The 19,185-nt window shown below is 36.4% G+C and overlaps 1 protein-coding gene and 1 long non-coding RNA gene across 2 annotated transcripts in view; one reads left to right on the top strand and one right to left on the bottom strand.

Moving 5' to 3' along the window:
* LOC101889049 (phosphatidylinositol 4-kinase beta) overlaps nucleotides 1–12,188 on the bottom strand; it is a 143,694-nt gene extending 131,506 nt beyond the window's left edge. The window contains exon 1 of the mRNA XM_005178588.3: nucleotides 10,785–12,188. The gene's annotated coding sequence lies outside the window, so the exon portion shown is untranslated. The remainder of the gene's footprint in view (nucleotides 1–10,784) is intronic.
* Nucleotides 12,189–12,428: 240 nt separating this feature from the next.
* LOC109611813 (uncharacterized) overlaps nucleotides 12,429–19,185 on the top strand; it is a 39,317-nt gene continuing 32,560 nt past the window's right edge. The window contains exon 1 of the long non-coding RNA XR_009341762.1: nucleotides 12,429–12,578. This is a non-coding gene — a long non-coding RNA (uncharacterized LOC109611813). The remainder of the gene's footprint in view (nucleotides 12,579–19,185) is intronic.

Here is a 19,185-nt window from a genome sequence, read left to right on the forward strand (position 1 = left end):
ATTAACATAATTTTCACATTAAAATTTCTGCTGTTTTTGTTTAGTTTCGTTTCGTGCTCTTCCATTTTCCTGTGCCACGAAATTCTCTAAAGATAAGCAAAACAACTTTCGTTTTTATTGCCCTTCCGTAGGCGAATTGTTTCGAGAGACTGACAGATAGACAGCATAGACGTGGTTCTGGTAGCAACCGAACGGTGGAGGCATAATTTAACACCGAGAAACATATTTTCAAAATTTTAGCATAAATTATTCTTAATGGTAGTAGAGTATTATGAACTTTCAGCTTCTTTTTTTTTGGGGGGGGTTTTTGGAGAACACGTAATACTGCTGACAACAACGGCAAACAAAAAGTGAATAATAATTGGAATTTAATGAATGAATTCGCAGCATGGGAAAGATTAAAGCATTTGCCTAAAGGAACTTTTGAAATATTCTTAATTAAAAATGAAATAAAAAAGTAGACAAAAAATGGAACTAGGAAATTAAACAAAACTATTGGATTATCATTAATCTTGAGTTTTAGCATAACGGGCAAAATGATCTCAGTCCCTGTGTTGATAGAAAAAAATGACAATATAATTTCGACAGTCTTCATTTTTTTATCCTCCATGAAATATATTTTAATAACAATGTGAAAATGCTTACAATGCAAATTTGGTTGGGACACAAAATCCAGATTTTTTACTGTATTTGCAAGAAGTTTGTGGAAACATAATTTGATATACGAGCAACTTTAAAAACATGGTGGAGTGGGCAGGAGGGTCTATTGAGTTTGTCAGCCCTAGCTTCCAAACGAAATTTTACTCAGATGTGGTTTAGGTCTGCAGGTATTGGCAATGGGCTGTATAGGTCCACGATTTGGTATAGGCCTCATATAACTGTGCCTGCAGATTGAAGGTTTTTGGGTGTTTAATCACAATTTCAATTTGCGGTAAATTGTGAGTATGTGTTTCTAGTATGTATGAAACATATTTGCAGAACTGTACATATAGGTCCACATTTTGGTGTGGACCCCATATTACTGTGCCTCCAGATATTCGAAATTGACATGATTTGTGTCACATTTTCCACCGGAATTGTTACAAATTTGATATTTGGATTTCGTAATGGGTACTACCTCCAATGACAGAAAATTTCCTGTACAAATCCAAGACCTCGTATAGCCCCCATATAACGCTCTTCCCATTATTGGGTATTTTGTTGATTTTATCTACACTTTTTAAAGGGCTACACTTTTTAGGAAAAAAATTTTTATTTGGAGTTCGTAATAGGCACTACCTTCTCTGGCAGAAAAGTGGCAGCAGTTTTTTTCGCAGTTTTTTTTAACTTTAGGGACTTTTTTTTACATTGTTCAATGGTGGAGTTTCGATTGGGCTGAAATCAGGCACTTTCTTATTTGTTTTTTATACCCCTATTTTTCAATTGCAAATTCGTTCATCAAGTCCGAAATAGGAAGCTAACCTTCTAGGTTACGAAAGAAACCATCAAAGTTCAAAATAGAGCTTTCTCACTTTCGAACAGACCTCCGAAAAACTCGTTCGATTTTGCTCAAAGAGTGAAACTCACTCAAATTCGAGCGATTGCGCTCCTCGGATCAGAAAAAATATAAAAAATTCCGATGTCACTTGAATAGGAGAGAACATGTTTTCATGGTTTTTGAGTGGGAACCAAATTTTTTCAAAATCGAACAGATTTACTCAACACTCCCCATTTAAATTTCACAAAAAAAAATAAAACCAGTTTGCTGTTACATACACAAATCACCAAACACTGCTCATTTTACTCTTGGAGCAAACTCTTGATCTATTTTGAGTGATTCTGCTCCCACTCTAAGTTTTCAAGAGTGAAGCAAGTTTCGCTTCCGAGTAAAAATGAGCAAATCATAGCTCTGCTTTCGAATCATCTTGATTATACGTACAAATGTTCTTAAAAATCAATATTGTCTGTACCTGCCCACTTAAGCAATGTTTACCATATCTGCTTTGTTGACCTGTTAAAGCCTTCTGAAATTAGGAAATATCGACACAAGACTTTGTGCATATTTTAAATGCGGAAACAAATATTCCAGCGTATTTTGTCATCACTCCGAAAATTTGAGGGAAAACAAGATCACTCAGTCTTTTCTAAATTTATCCAATTTAACCCCTGACTTACTTATTTATTTATAAAAATTGTCTACCAAAATAAATTTTCCATCATTATTTATTGAATGACTGGTTATTTAAGTCGTGCTTTATCGATCATGGCTCAGTGATTTTTCTCATATCGGAAAAACCTTACCAAACTTCCACACACACAAACAAATACATATGTATATCTTTGAATTCACAAGTGTTAAGTAAACATACGGACGGACGGACAGGCAGGCGCAGAGAAAGACTTTCACTTTTAAGAAAACTGAATAAAAAACCAAAGAGCTACTTCAGCTCAATTGCCACAAAAAAAAATAAAAAAACTCCACAAATTTGCTTGGTTTGCAATGGCAAAAATAAAATATTTTCCATTAATGTATGTATGAATGTATTTATCACTCTGTTTGGCATTCGCTTATGCAAAAGTTTGGTCTTCCTTTGTATTCTCGGATTGCCGCATGAAATATCCGGTGTTTATCGTTTTTTCGACAGAAACAAAGTTAAGTAAATATTTTGAGGAATTTTGCCGACAACGAAAGGCCCGAAAGAAAGTGAAAACCATCCATCAACACCTGTGTTTCAATGGCGTTACGCGCCGCTAACTTCATTCGCAGAGCTTGTAATTCTCATTAACTTTGAAGGAGAGAATTGGCATATGAATTGTTTTGGTATTGTAAAACCAACAATTGATGTTTGGTTTGAAAATAAAATTGCTTCCAAGGAGAAACATGAATCCACTGCAAACCCCACTGGAAGATAATCTGTTTATTTTTTCTATGTCAATAAGCCACATCCATCCACGGCTGCTCCGCATTGAAGCAGGTAAACGACAAACAGGTAAAAAGTAGCAGTCACTCATCGCCACCAAACAGCCAACAGAAATTGCGTTCTTGAAAAAGTTCAATGACTTGGGTGAGCGTTGTTGAGTTACAGCCCACCAAAAAAACATCTGAAAGAAAACAAAACGAAAAGCCAAGCAAATCCAAAAACCCGCTACCAAAGCGAAAAATCTTAGCATTTTTATTTATTTTTTTTGTAAAACAAAAAAGCCAAGCAATGCTGTAATTTCAAGTTAACTTGGCACATAGTTTTTTTCCGTTTGGTTCGCTTTGTTTTTTTTTTTGGCTTGTCGCTTGGCAAAGTAGTTTTCTACGTCTGTTTTGTTGTGGCTTTGGATTTTGTTTTGTTTATGGAGTTTGTTTTGCTTGAAATGTATTTTTATTTTGGTTGGGCTTTACGAAATCATCTACAGCAATAGCAGAGGCAGCAGCAGCAGCAGCAACAACAATAAACACAATGACAAGTTGAAATGGAAACGTCGAAGAAATAAAACAACAAATAAATGCCCACATTTCAACATAATTAAATGGATGTAAGTTGAGCTGGCAGTAAGTGGACGCGGAGCGGCGATAGACGTACAGGCGGACGGTTAAGGGACGAGGGGAGGTGGGAGTGAAGCAAACATACCAATTGGTCGTTTGGTTGGTTGGTTGTTACCATAAATTTTGGCCAACAAGCAAGCGGCGGATTTTGAGAGCAAGGTGTCTGCATTGTAACATGGGTGTTTTGCCAATTATAATGCCATCCATGTGGGTTAATTAGTCGCGTTTAAACTATTTCCAATTTATTTGTAAATCAATTGCAAACATCGTTTCAACAATCTTGGCAAATTCTTCACTTCTTTCGAGGATTGGTAAACTGATGGGAAAACCCGAAAATGATTTAAGTTTATTTAGAAGATATCAATCGATTTAGCTGGGAGCTGTATTTTGCCTATCTCAAGTTGAACATTTTATTTTATTCAATTTTTGATGCCCGTGAAGATAAATTGTAAAATATAAATGCAATGTGTTGGTGCGCAAGGGGTTAATTGAAAAATATTTTTTTTTAATATTAATGATTTTTACCATTTTTTTTGGATAAATCAACGTATTTTTAAATTAATTTAAATTAAATTAACTAATTAAATTAATTTAACAGGAAAATGACACAATTTCCCAACAAGGACGAATAACCAGAGCGGTGTTGGCGGTAGGGAAACTGCATGGAAAATGCTGAATTGCACAAAAACTATGCTAGCTGCGTCATTGAGGCGGGTTTTAAATGAAAGGTCTCGAGGAGTACTTTCTGGCTATATATGCCTTATATTCCCAACTGATTTCAGATAATCGAATTTTTTCGATTTTCTAACCAAAGTGGCGGTTTCGGTAGGGAAACTGCATGGAAAATGCTGAATTGCACAAAAACTATGTATTCAGTGTTGCCAGCCGCTTGCCTAGGTAAGTGAGGCAGTTTTGGACTTTGCCACTGTTATGATTATTGATGCATTTTGGATCATGGATACGAGTGTAATTATTTAGATCATAACAGGGGACTAGTTTTTGTGCATGTTTCCATGCAGTTTCCCTACCGAAACCGCCACTTTGGTTAGAAAATCGAAAAAATTCGATTATCTGAAATCAGTTGGGAATATAAGGCATATATAGCCAGAAAGTACTCCTCGAGACCTTTCATTTAAGACCCGCCTCAATGACGCAGCTAGCATAGTTTTTGTGCAATTCAGCATTTTCCATGCAGTTTCCCTACCGAAACCGCCACTTTGGTTAGAAAATCGAAAAAATTCGATTATCTGAAATCAGTTGGGAATATAAGGCATATATAGCCAGAAAGTACTCCTCGAGACCTTTCATTTAAGACCCGCCTCAATGACGCAGCTAGCATAGTTTTTGTGCAATTCAGCATTTTCCATGCAGTTTCCCTACCGAAACCGCCACTTTGGTTAGAAAATCGAAAAAAAATCGATTATCTGAAATCAGTTGGGAATATAAGGCATATATAGCCAGAAAGTACTCCTCGAGACCTTTCATTTAAGACCCGCCTCAATGACGCAGCTAGCATAGTTTTTGTGCAATTCAGCATTTTCCATGCAGTTTCCCTACCGAAACCGCCACTTTGGTTAGAAAATCGAAAAAATTCGATTATCTGAAATCAGTTGGGAATATAAGGCATATATAGCCAGAAAGTACTCCTCGAGACCTTTCATTTAAGACCCGCCTCAATGACGCAGCTAGCATAGTTTTTGTGCAATTCAGCATTTTCCATGCAGTTTCCCTACCGAAACCGCCACTTTGGTTAGAAAATCGAAAAAATTCGATTATCTGAAATCAGTTAGGAATATAAGGCATATATAGCCAGAAAGTACTCCTCGAGACCTTTCATTTAAGACCCGCCTCAATGACGCAGCTAGCATAGTTTTTGTGCAATTCAGCATTTTCCATGCAGTTTCCCTACCGAAACCGCCACTTTGGTTAGAAAATCGAAAAAATTCGATTATCTGAAATCAGTTGGGAATATAAGGCATATATAGCCAGAAAGTACTCCTCGAGACCTTTCATTTAAGACCCGCCTCAATGACGCAGCTAGCATAGTTTTTGTGCAATTCAGCATTTTCCATGCAGTTTCCCTACCGAAACCGCCACTTTGGTTAGAAAATCGAAAAAATTCGATTATCTGAAATCAGTTGGGAATATAAGGCATATATAGCCAGAAAGTACTCCTCGAGACCTTTCATTTAAGACCCGCCTCAATGACGCAGCTAGCATAGTTTTTGTGCAATTCAGCATTTTCCATGCAGTTTCCCTACCGCCAACACCACTCTGGTTATTCGTCCTTGTTGGGAAATTGTGTCATTTTCCTGTTAAATTAATTTAATTAGTTAATTTAATTTAAATTAATTTAAAAATACGTTGATTTATCCAAAAAAAATGGTAAAAATCATTAATATTAAAAAAAACTATTTTTCAATTAACCCCTTGCGCACCAACACATTGCATTTATATTTTACAATTTATCTTCACGGGCATCAATTTTTGTAACTTTTGTGTAATGTGGCAGAGGATCGGAACGAAATGGTTTAGTCTTAGATTTATGTGAAATTAATACAAAAGCCAGTAGAAAGACATCGACTTGTCCGAACTTCTAATACCCTACACCATTTGGTAAAGAAAACATTTTTATGCAAAAGTATCTGGTTTCAAACGTGTTCATTTTAAACTGAGATAAGTAAGATCGGTAGGAGAATGGTTGGAGCCGTTATATGGGGGCCATACTAAAATGGGAGCCTATATAGATAACTTCATACTACAATGATTGTAATCTATCGCCAGTCTTAAATACCAAATTTTACCTCATTTCGTGGGAAAATGTGACTAGGATGACTAGAACCAAGTGGCCAATGTTTTGACGCCGCTTGCAGAAACCATTATGAAGTACAAATACATAACTTCACAGAAGTCTATAAGTAAATTTGGCTTAGGTTAGGTTGAAAAAAGGGTGAAACAATTCGCCGCTTGCCCTGATGGGCATACACTTAAGCTAGTATAGGCCTCTTAAGCCAGTATAAGCTTATAGGAAAACGTGGACCTAGATATTAATGTTGTGCCACCGGAGCTTGAACCCATTACGAGCTACAAATACCAATTTTTAGACAAATCCGTAGAAAAATGTGGGTAAAACCATCAAAATACCGAATATCGAGAGGTACCGTTACGTGGACCTATATGTACAATGTTCCGCCACTAGAGCTAGAAACCATAACGAACCACAAATACCAATTTTTAGACAAATTGGTGGGAATATTTGGCTAAAACTATCAAAATACCGAACATCGGGAGGTACCGTTATATGGCGGCTATACCAAAACGGACCGATACATTTGATTTTCAATACCAACCATCTTAGACATAATACACAAATTCCAAGAACCAACGTGGATTTTTTTACAATAATTTTTTAAGAATCATCCCAAATAATGTTTAAGATAATTTTTAAAGGATCATCCCAACTAATTTTTAATACATTTTTCAAGGATCAATAGGCACTAAAGGAGATTTTTTAAAAAACAAAATTCAAGGATCATCCCAAATAATTTTTTAAATAATTTTTCATGGATCATCCAAAACCACAAATGTAGGCGTCTTCAAAATAATTTCTCGAGGATCATCCAAAGCCACATAATTGTTATGTTAAATTTTGAAACTCTAATGCGAGCTGTATCGTGATTTCAACAGACAGACGGGAATCATTAGATCGACTTAGAAGTTTATGCTGAGTATGAATATATAAATACTTTATGAGGTCTACGACGAATATTAATATATAGCGATTCGGTTCAAAACCTCTCCCCTTTTCTTTGAAAATCGCAATCCTAATTGTTTTGTGTTTCGAATAATATTTATATTTTATATTTAGTCCTTGCGTGCTTCATTTCGTATTTTTTCTCTTACGGCTGACAATTTATTTATTTATTTTATTTGAAAAAAACCCTTGAGTGTTTGCAAATTTTTGCAGAGAATTACGCTGAATTGCTCTGAATTACTTTTCACAGTTTTCTTGTAAAAAAATATAAAACTACTTTACTCTCCCAAAAAGATAATCTACTTAACAATTCCTGTACAAAAAGTAACCAGGCTGACCTGCTTTAAATTTTGAACTGAAACAAAGAAACATTCTTTGAAACAGGTAATTAAAAAAAAAAACAAATAGATTTTTATTTCGCCCAAAATGCCAATAAATAATTCATTTTTGTGACATCATGTGAAGCTTCCCTTGTGATTAAACAATAATTTGATAAAAATGTGGAAAAAAAACAACAAATATGATTGTTGATAATTATGAGTGATAAGAAAAACCGCACCGGCCAATATCGCCCCTACCTTATCGCGTGGAATTGTAAAATTATTAATTGAAACACCATAGGCAAATATTTGGACTCGATGACTTTAAGGTGTTACATTTTTTCTTTCCAAAGCGGCAATAAAAATTACATTTTATGGCATTACAAAAATAAAAGTAACAAATTCGAGCAATGGCCTTAACAATTGATGGGTTTTTGTGTCTGTTTAAAGCAACGGCCTACTAACGCCTGTGAAGGACGGCGGCCCTGTGAAGGTTTTTTGCGTTCAAATATTTGTCCCCGACTGGGTGGTAATGGACTGGGAGCGTGGTGTTTATAATTTCATTTCAATTATTTATTTACAAAAACGAAAAATAAATAACTTAAAAAAAACGCTTTGAATGTGGGGAAGGGATTGGATTGTTTACGCTACGACCCTGCACTTGTAATTTCAGAATTTGTGTAAATATTTGAGAATTTTTTGAAAATTTGTTATCTTCGGTCGAGTGTCGAGAGTGTGATAAAGGGAAATAAACGAAATCTTAAAACACATTGTTGCTGTCATTGTCGTAAATTCAGCGTCTACATCTACGTCCAGAGGATGATGGATGCATTGTTGTTGATGTTATTGTTGTTGTGGCCGTGGCATGTGTTATTTGTACATTAACGTTTCGTTTACTGTTTACATTTTGTGAAAAATTTATTACATTCTTCCAAAGAAAATCCCTCATTGTTGGCTTGTTCGAATCCACCACACAATTCATACAAAAAAAAAACAACAAAGAATGGTTCTTGGAGAGAGTGAAGTTTACCGATCTAATCTGTGAGCGGAATGTTAAGAAGGAATTGGAAAATGGGAGCTCTCATGTTTCCATTTGCCGGTTCATAAATTCGAATTGTGATATTTGAGTTGGGAGATTTTCCATTTGTGATAATTTTAACACCAAATTATAGAATTGTGTGTGCCCGTTTTGTTCTTTAATTTTCTTTTATGGGCCATACAAGACAAGACTTCTTTGTTTTCCCTAATCTTTTATTCAAGATTAATACTTTTAAGGTAGCCTCTTGTGTAGACATCCATCAATTTGGGAATGAAAATCTGATATGGCTGCGTTTATCAAAGTCATTATTGAATGAATTTTTCTAAAATTTTAAGATATGAAGACACAATAATAGACTGTACAAAAGGTTTTTGGGGCACATTCAAATAACTCTACATTACGGCAAGGGTTCCAATGAAAAACAAGAATGACCCTTCAAGTGGCCATTCGGTAGACAAATAATCTGGTAAAATCAATCAAATAACCTGATATTAAATATTTTTGAAGCGCTAATTAAGTAATTGCTTAAAGTAGTTATGATATTCATTTCGCATCTACATATTGATATGAATCCTTGAAATGCAGCCAAATTCCTCAGAGCTATTTCAAAACGTAGCCGACTCCATTGATGCAAAATGCATCTCAAATTAGTAGGAATTTTAGATGGATAGGTACCCCTCATTTTTAGTATTTTAAAACGCCCAGTCTCAAATTAGATGAATATGGAATATTTTCATTAGATTTGCAACCGACAAAAAAACATTCCATGTATTTCATGCCTATGCATGTTTCATGGTCCATTTAATTTTTGAAATTATGGCACATTTTCATGCAGAAGGGTTATCTACAGAATAAGCATCATCGTAAAAGTCATTCATTTGCTATTTTGCCGGGAAGCTACTTTCAGCGGTAGAAATGTTCGCGCTTGAATAGAAATGTATATATTTTTCACACAAAAGTTTCACTCGCTAAACATCATCCGATGATCACCCAAAAAGGTAGGCCTCTGTCCTTTCAAAAATCTAACCTCATTCATAGATTGGCTTATAGTTAGCAAATCATAAAGCGACTGCAAAATCAACAATATTGTGACCCAAACCTTAACTCCACCCAAAAATTCGTCTGGATCGGCCCATAACAAATGAACATGGACAGACGGGCAGGTGGACGGACACACATAGCTAGATCGACTCAGATCTCAAAAATAGGAAAATCGATATGTAACATCATGGGTCTGTGAACAATATTTCAAGGTGTTACAAGCTTTTTAGTTTTTAGGGTATAAAAATAAAATTTGTATTTTCTGTTAGTATAGGGTTCTGTTAGTATAGGGTTAGTATGTTCAATGGAATTGAATGCCACACAATGTAAACGTACCATGATGGGGCTAATTTTCTGATTTTAGGTGACTCCAATAGAATATGATTCTTTCCTAAAAAGTAGGATTGGGAAGATATCACATCAAATTTGAAGAATAGTTCATGAGTATCAAAAAAGTCCACATTGATTACTTTTTATTCAAAAACAAGAAGAAAAAGCGCCAATCTCAATCAATTGATTTAATTACGCTTTGATTTTTGCAAATTGGCAACATTGGCTCCCACAAATGCCTGCCACAAAGAGAAATGCAACCACTACCACCGCGCACAACAACACAAATCAAACACACGACACAAAACGAGCAAATACGAATGGACAGGAAAAAAAGAAATCAAGTTGCCACAATTGGCGAAAGAGAAAATGAAAACAAAACAACGAACGCACCTAACTTCTTCGCTGCGTTTCGTGTGCTATGCGAATGACAAGCCCAAAAAGGATGGCAGGAAAAAAGGAGCGCCCTTATTCACAAACATACACACAAACATGCCACACCAAAAGCAAATACAAAAAGAGGAAAAGGGCGCAAAAATAAACTGGGAAAAAGGAAGAGCGCAAATCACGACGTCGACGGCGGTGGCGTTGAATGATGATGACAAGAACGGAGAGCAGCAAAACGACCGACAAAAATTTGCAACAAAGAAAACAAAGGTCAATTTTCCATTTTTTCCGATAATCAAGGCGTTGCTGCACGCTCTCAAAACGGGCCAGAGGAAATATTCCCAGCGAAGAAGAAGTGGAAGAAGAAGAATCACAAAAAGCCCACACTCACTCACTCACCTTTTTTATTCAAATTTGCGTGGGAATTCCTTATCCTTTTTGGCACATAGAAACGATGTTGAGATTTGATAATTTTTACAGCAATTGGTATTTTCCAATAAAATTTGACGAAAAATATTTATATTTTTATGGGCGACGAAACTTTCACTTGCTTTGTTTTTATTTTTGTTTTGTAGTATTATTTGTTTTATTTATTTTCTCCTCTATCGCTCTCTCACTCGGCTTTTCCGTAAATGTGTGGGGGTTTTCGTTGTTTGCCTGGTTATTAAACACTTTTTATTATTGTTGTAATTTTTAGTTGGTATTATTATTTATTTTCACGCAGTTACACAAATTGTTGTTGTTGTTTCTTTTTCCTATTCCATTGACGAGATAGCGGGGCAAGGAGAAGCTGGCGTAAGTAAGGCTGTTTAGCTTTTCTCCTCTATTGCGGCTGATTATTTGTTTTTTTATTGTTATTGTGGCATTTGTGAATTTTGTATGGTTTCCTCACTAACTAACACACATTGCCCACCACAAACATCATCGACGTTATTATTATCTTCATCATCGTCAGAGAAAAAAAACAAGAATTCACATTCAAACACTCGCACTCGCTCACAACAGTACAGTGATTTATTTTGTCGTTATGATTTTCTTGTTGTTGTTGTTTGTCGACACAGTAGTATTTTTGTTGTTGCTGTTGTTGTTGGGGTACTGCTGCTTTTATTATTCTATTATGTAGTAGTTACACATGCACAAGTCACATACACCGACTAACGACGAACACATTAACACAACTCGCTTGCTTTTCTGCTTTGCTCTGCTTTTATTTTGGAAGAAAAGTATAAAATTCCATCTTTAAATCGATTTTGCCAACACGAAATCAGAATTCAAAAACGAGAAACGACAACAAACACTTTACTTGATTAAACAGGATGTGTTGTGAGACAATATAAAATTTACTTGTTTGCTCGCTGGCGATGGTCTGGTAAAGTTTAGAGTTGTTGTTATTGCTTTTTCTTAACTTGGCAAATTCTTGAGCTCAGTCAACGACAAAGACTGGCTGACTGACTGCGCCTTTTTTCTTCTTCTTCTTCTATCAATTTTTGGCTGCTACATAGGACACTTTTCACTTCACACAGTAGACATACGCACACACAAAAACTGAACTGAAATTATTCGGCCACTTCACAACTTGTTTCCAAGATATTCCTTTTCATAACGAAAAGTAGCAAAACGTTCGTTGCTTCACAAGTTGATTTGCACTTATTATTATTTTTTTCTTTACTTTGCTTGATTATATTTAATTGAAATTATGGACTCTTTATTTGCATTGTGTTTCTCTGTTGTACGTTCGTTCGTTCTCCGTCAATAGCAAACGTCACCGTCCGCGTTCGAATACAAATTGAAATGATAATGATGATGTGTGTGTAGGCAAGCAAACTGCAGATGGCAACGCCGAAGTTGGCAACGATGCAGAGGGGGCATTGTTTTCTCAGTGGGCAGAATTTCATGTTTTTTGTTTCTCTCTCATTCGTGTGAGAGAGAATGGCATGCTAGGGTTGCCGTCGTTTCTGCTATAGAATGGAACGAAGGTGTGTTCAGAGAAGAAATGAAATTAGTGTTGGTTAACGGAAAATAAAACCAAATGAGTGGAAAAGGGATTTTGGCAGTTTGACCATCCGTTATAGAGGAGCTGTTCTGCATCAAAAGCTATAAAATTTATTTGTAAAAAACATAGTGAAATATTTTTTTATGATCTTTTTTTATTAAATTTTAAATAATAAACACAAATCAGTTAAATGTGACAAGGTAAGTGAGAGAAAAATGCCGAGATGGATATTCTTGGAATAAGAATATCTTGCAATTATTGTACCATGGGAGAAGGTATAAAGCCATGTGAAGTGTTTCCGCACTGAAATCATTATGAGTAAATTGTGGGCAACGGCTTAATAGCTCCAAAACCCAAAAAATATATAAAAGAATTTGTGTCACGTTTAGCAACAAAACGTTGAGTGGTCCTAAGAGGAATTCTGGTTATTGTTATTGTCAGTTCGTTTAGCATTCCAAGAGTAAGAGGGCAAAGTAGAGAGCACTGCGTCACAATATTGTCAATAGCGACTATAGATGGATGCGTGTCAAAACATGACACCCGCCCACCTCTTTTAGCGACCCCGAATCCTTAGAAACGAGAAATGTGGAGCCTGGCAAATATGTTCCCAAAGGTTAATCATACAGACCGATATCACTATGATTGTCTAAAACCCATGAGGCATTCCTCCCATCTTGAGTGCTAGCTTTTCAGATACCGATCATCAGCATGGGTTCCGTTAGCAACATAGTTCAACAGCAGGACTGACAGGATAGCCACAGCCATTGGCTGGAACAAAAATTACTTTCGATCGAAATTTTTTAAATATAAAATGAGAGACATTCTCCAACGGCGTGTCATAGAATTGTGCAAAAGCGTTTTGACACTGTCAAGCAAGTCACACATTCCGAAGCCGTCTACAAAATTACCCCTGTGTGAAATTTTAATTATATGTGTGAACGCCAGTCGTACATGGAATACCGAAAGAAAATCTCCGTGGCATGTAAAGTAGAACAAGGAGTTACCCAAAGTTATGGAATCTCACGACCTCCGGACAGCTCAAAGTTGACAACAATGTGATGACAATGTGCAACACATGAAGATCCCATTGTGAATTGTAATCAATCGTTGATCTATCGTTGAACTCTCAACGACACCCAAGACACCATTTGAAATAAGGAAACAATTTGTTACAAAAATAAACAAAACAACAATGCCCGCACTGAACACTCTAACGGAAATCCTCAATAAAGAACAAAGAATTCAATTCAATTTGCATGACTCCCATAATTTGGTGTCTATCGTTTCGGGATATGTGTGAATTAGACGAAGATCATCCAAAGAAAAATGGTTTACAACAGTCTATGCGGGAAACTAACAATTAACAGTCATCCTGTCAAGCGCTCCTCATCTCATTCGTCTCTGGTTCGCCGACATACAAATCAAAATCACTCTCATGAATATTGTGGAGCAATTTAAATTCCAAAGATTGTTGCTTTGTTTTTCTGGTGAATTTTGACGCATGCCGGAGCTTGATGGGTATGGAAGGCATGGATGATCCATTTCTTGGGTTTCTTTTATGAATTCTTTTGTCGGTCACTTACTTAATTTATAAGCCAAATAAATGTCTTCTGTTAAAACGCATAATCATTGTGGCATGTCGAAGATTCAGAGGGGAAAAGGGAATCAAAGCGGTGAAGTAATGGAAATCTATTTCATTTTGTTTTCTTTTTTTAATACTTTAATCAAATTCATGACATATAGAGATTATAAGCCTTCGTGTGAGCATTTGGGGGCAGATGATAATCAATTTGGAATTTGAAAAACTTGGAGTAGGGAAATCAGATCATTACGAAGGTTAAAGTAGATTTGGCTTTTTATAATAAAATGTTTATAACAAAACCATAACTAGTGTTTTGCAGTTAAGTAGGCGATCGTTGGCAGTATATTGTCCTGAGGGAGTCAAATTGCATTATTGCTTACAACATTCTGTAACTTTCCATGTAATCGTCAAATGGATACATAAGATTCGTTGATATTTGTACATTCCTCCTCTCCTCCCCTCACCCTCGCCCCCTACACTCATATTATTTTTATTGACCACTTCTTTAATTAAATATGTCAGAAACCACTTATGGTCGGTCGGTCTGTCACCAAGCCTATCCAAAGAAGCTAAAAGCCCGACCATTCAAATGCACTCAATAATGGGCTTTCGTTCCTAAGAGCTGGATGCGTGCGAAGTGTAAATTGCTGTTGAGTTCAAGCTTTAAAAGCGAACATAAAAAGCTGACAAGAGGAACATTATGCTGTAGATGGATGGATGTACATTGTTTTTGTTGGTGTTGTTGTTGCTGTTATAAATCTTAAATTGTAATTTGTGTGGGCAGCTGCTGTAAGTGAAACTATGTGTGTACGCATGTATGTTTGTATGTTTGAATGTATGTAGCACATCCAATCATCCACATCTAGCCATTCAACCAATTTTTTTAACAATTGAATGAATTGCTGAACATCAGAGGGAAAGAGTCAATGAACTTCTCTCCCCAAGTGAGATCTGTTGACGGTCCAATGTATTAAGCAAAGTCCAACAAGGCACTGAGAGAATATTAGTTGCTTAGGGAAATTGAATGCAGTTGAACATTAAAAATGGTAACGAACCCAGGGACCCATTCAAATTGCAACGATTGGAGGACAATTGGTAGTAAAAACATTTCGTAAAATTTCGTCGCAGATTTCCTGGCCGTCCAACGCCTACTGGTGAAACACTGCGAAGTTTAGCCGCTCGCCTCGAAGAGACTGGCACAACAAAAGATGGCAGACCCTGGAGTCTAACATACGCTCAAGGCCTATTTCCATCATAGAGGGTACGTAAATAAGAAAAAATTACGAATCTGGGGCACTGAAAATCCGCGTGTAACCTGCGAAGAGCCATTACACACGCTTAAAGTGTGTGCTGCTTTCGCTGGAGGAGTTGTCGGACCTTTTTTCTACAAAGACGTCGTGAGCAAACGACTTCTTTTTTCCGCAACTTGATGAGTTGGGATCATTGGAATAATCTAAATAGCTGTCGGACGAGTGGCTTAGAAATGACAGCAGTCTGAAGTTGGTTGCAGTTTTTTCATCTCACCCTGTATAGCATAGGAAGTTGTCGATATAGTCCAAATCTGGCACGTTGTAATATTTATGTCAGTCCCACACAAAAAAGAGCGAAGAGTAAACCCATATAAACTCTCTTTTCGAGCAATCCCGCTCGCGAACCACTCTCTATTGAAAGCTAGCAGATCTATGATCTGATATTAAGATAGGTGAGATTTAAGAAGAAAGGAGAGATTAAGGAGATTTTAAATTATATTTTAAATTTTTAAATTATCATTCGAGTGTAATATGGATTTTATTTTTCATATTGTTCCGAATTCCACTTCAACACATTCCAATTTTTTTCATGAGTGGACTTTTTTTAAATCTTTTGCTGTTGCTCCCCACCATTAAAACTAGATGTGCAGCAGTTTTTTCTTGACAGTGTATCTCAAGATGATCGAGCTGCATTTTTTACATTCTAAAGTAATTGTGTTACTTTATTTATATTTATAGTCGCATTATTCGTTGTCTTCAACGGATGCGTGTAAACGGCGAATATTCAGAATTATTAATCTCTATTTAGAGATCTTTGTATTCGAGCTGGGTTTCGTATGCTGGACAATGGGACTAGAGAATGTGAAAAACAGCATCAACGTCGTCAGACGCAGATAGCATAGCTGAGGCCGTGCCTATAACAAACAATTCAATTTAGTTTGCTGGATAACACAATGGAATAAAATTATTACATTGTAATCTTTGCTGAGACTTTCTTCGAGAAGACATCGACACGGTGCATAATATTTATGAAAGACTTAAATTTAAAATTATATATAATAAAATAAATAAAAAATAAATATATATATATATATAAAATGTAGATTTCAAAAACAAGGACCTCAATTTCAATAACAGTTCAAATTTTAACCCCCAAAAAAGTTCCACCTCAGCTCGTTCGGCTCGAATTGGATTCAGAGAAAATACAATGTCCCTTCTAATGATCACATCCAGATAGCCCGCAACAGAAAAGCAAAAGTTATCAAGTTACTATTTTCATTAGCTCAATTACGGCTGATGCAGCCGTTGGCTGGCTGGCTGACATTCGAACAATTGCTTGGAATTGCTAAAAAGAATGCGTCCGAGTAGCTACTGTCCTCCATTCTTTGCTGCGACCCAAACAATCACTTAAGAAAACGCTTTTGTTGATGTTCGTTAGAATGGGTAGCTTAATATGCCGCAGCATAGGCGTGGGACTGGCATGCATGAACGTATGTTTGTATGTGCGTGAATGAATCAAAAAGTGCGGCATCCAGACAACCATTAAATCTCCATTCAAATGTAAATTGCAATTGTCTTTTTGTGCAAATTATGTTATTAAAGCCTTTTTATTTTCATCACGACATCCATTTGGAAAATTCCTCTTTTTTTCAGATAAAATCAATCAGTTTGTTGTGACCTAATTCCTTTTACCCCAATTTCATTTACCCCAACCCCATCCAAAGTGGGAGCAATTATAAATTTCCACCCTTTTGATATGACTTTACATTGTTCTGGAGCGTGTGCCAAAACAACAAAGCTCCACTTGGAAGCCCATTAATCAAATCTGTGAAATGTACTGCAAACACCCACACACACACACACACACCCGAACGCTTGTTCTCACATACCAGATACAACAATAATCAAAGTAATTGCCAGTAATTTGGACAAGACTGCAAAAGGATATCAGCTTCCACCATCACCACCACCACCCTAACGGACTCGCACAGCAAGAACATCATCATCGTCATCGCTTGCCAACAAAAACAATGAAAATCAAATAAAAATTTCGAAAGGCCATAAAAATTCGCAACAGTTGCTGAAAATGCAACCACCATGCAGGACTCTTCCTTCGTTTTCTCTCCCACTCTCTGTAGCAGGAAGTCTATACAGATATTAATTTGATAACGGGATAAAACAGCCACAACAAAGGCCATTTAATTGGTTATACCCCACCACCCTCAACCATAAGCATGAGCATGACGGACGAACGCCAAGAGATGGAGGGAGAAGGTCTTGTGGGCACACCCTGTGTTTGCACAGCTCACACGTGGTACATTTATTTGCTTATGAAGCATGTTATGAACATGGTTGTCATTGTAATCATAAGATGAGGAATTCAAGAAATTTACATACATACGTATTTATGTACATTGCTCACAGACACACACTGAGAGATATATTCAGCTACAATCAGGAAAAGTCGGTACCACAGCCAACAATGCCAGTAGTTTCACATAACTGCTGTCATAAAGGATATCACAAACAACCCATTCCGACAATCGTGCTCCCTAGGAATTCTTATAATCTCAAGTATATTTCTCAGCATACACACACACATCAGATTATGGGCCTTATTATTGCAATGCCAAAGCATGAGGTGCCCGAATTCCATATTTTGGATACACAATTCAGATGATGACTTAAAAAAGTGGTTAGAGACAAATTTCGCGCTAATCTGAGACATGATATTTTTTTTAAATAAATTAATTAAATTTTCATAAAATAAACAATACGTGATCCTAGGACCTTATCAATACCAAATATTTTAGGAGTACTTAACGCTTTACTCCATTTATTAATCGGAAATCAAGATAGAGGTCACAAGTCTAAGAAAATTATGTCATTAAGTACTCCTAAGACATTCAGCATTTAAAAAGTCCGATATAGGACCACGAATGAGTATAGCCCCATATAATGATACCTCCTGATTTTCGGCATTTTTAAGATTCCAGTCACAAATTCCAATTACCCAGATTTAATTTAAAATTTAGAATTACTGGTAGTAAATTTCTCTGATCACTGTTTGGTATAAACCCCACAAAATTGTAGCTCTCGATTGGTACAGCTTCCTCCAGATGTTCAATATTCTGATGGTTTCAGCCACATTGAAAATTTTGTTTTGATGCCCTCCACCATTCTATGGAGGGTATATTAGCTTTGTCATTCCGTTTGTAACTCCTCGAAATATTCATGGTAGACCCTACAAAGTATATATATTCTGGATCTGCTTAAAATTCTAAGACGATTTAGCGATGTCCGTCTGTCTGTTGTAATCACGCTATCCCTCGAACGAATTGAGATAGAAGGCTAACATTTTGCATGTATGCATATTTTCCCAGTAGGCAGGTTCAGTTCGTAAATGGTACATGTCGGTCCACGTTTTCGTATATCCTCCATATAACGGTACCTCCCTATATTCGGTACTTTCAGGATTTTAGCGGTATTATTTACTGGAATTATTTCATTTCGTATTTGCAATTCGTACCGGGTTCTACAGCCAGTGACGGAAAATTGGCTATGAAGGTCCACGTCTTCTATTAGCCCCTAAATATCGCTACTTCCCTATATTCGGTATTATTTTGATAATTTTTTTCACCGGAATTGTTTCGAATTTCGTTATGATAGTTCGTAATGGGTACTACAGCTTGGTATCGGTACCTCCCGATATTCGGCATTTTTATGATTTTAGCGACTTTATTTACGGGAAATGTTTCAGATTTCGTATTTGAAGTTCCTAATGAGAACTACAGCCTGTGACAGAAGATTGTCTAAGCATGTCTTCATATAGCCCTTTAATATCGGTACCTCCCGATATTCGGTATTTTGATAATTTTAGGTGCATTATTCACCGGAATAGTTAAAATTTCGTATTTGCACTTCGTAATGGGTACTGTCCTGTGCCTGTGATACAAAATTGCAGGTCCACGTCTT

This window comes from Musca domestica, unplaced genomic scaffold (genome assembly GCF_030504385.1).
Source record: "Musca domestica strain aabys unplaced genomic scaffold, Musca_domestica.polishedcontigs.V.1.1 15, whole genome shotgun sequence".
NCBI lineage: Eukaryota > Metazoa > Arthropoda > Insecta > Diptera > Muscidae > Musca > Musca domestica.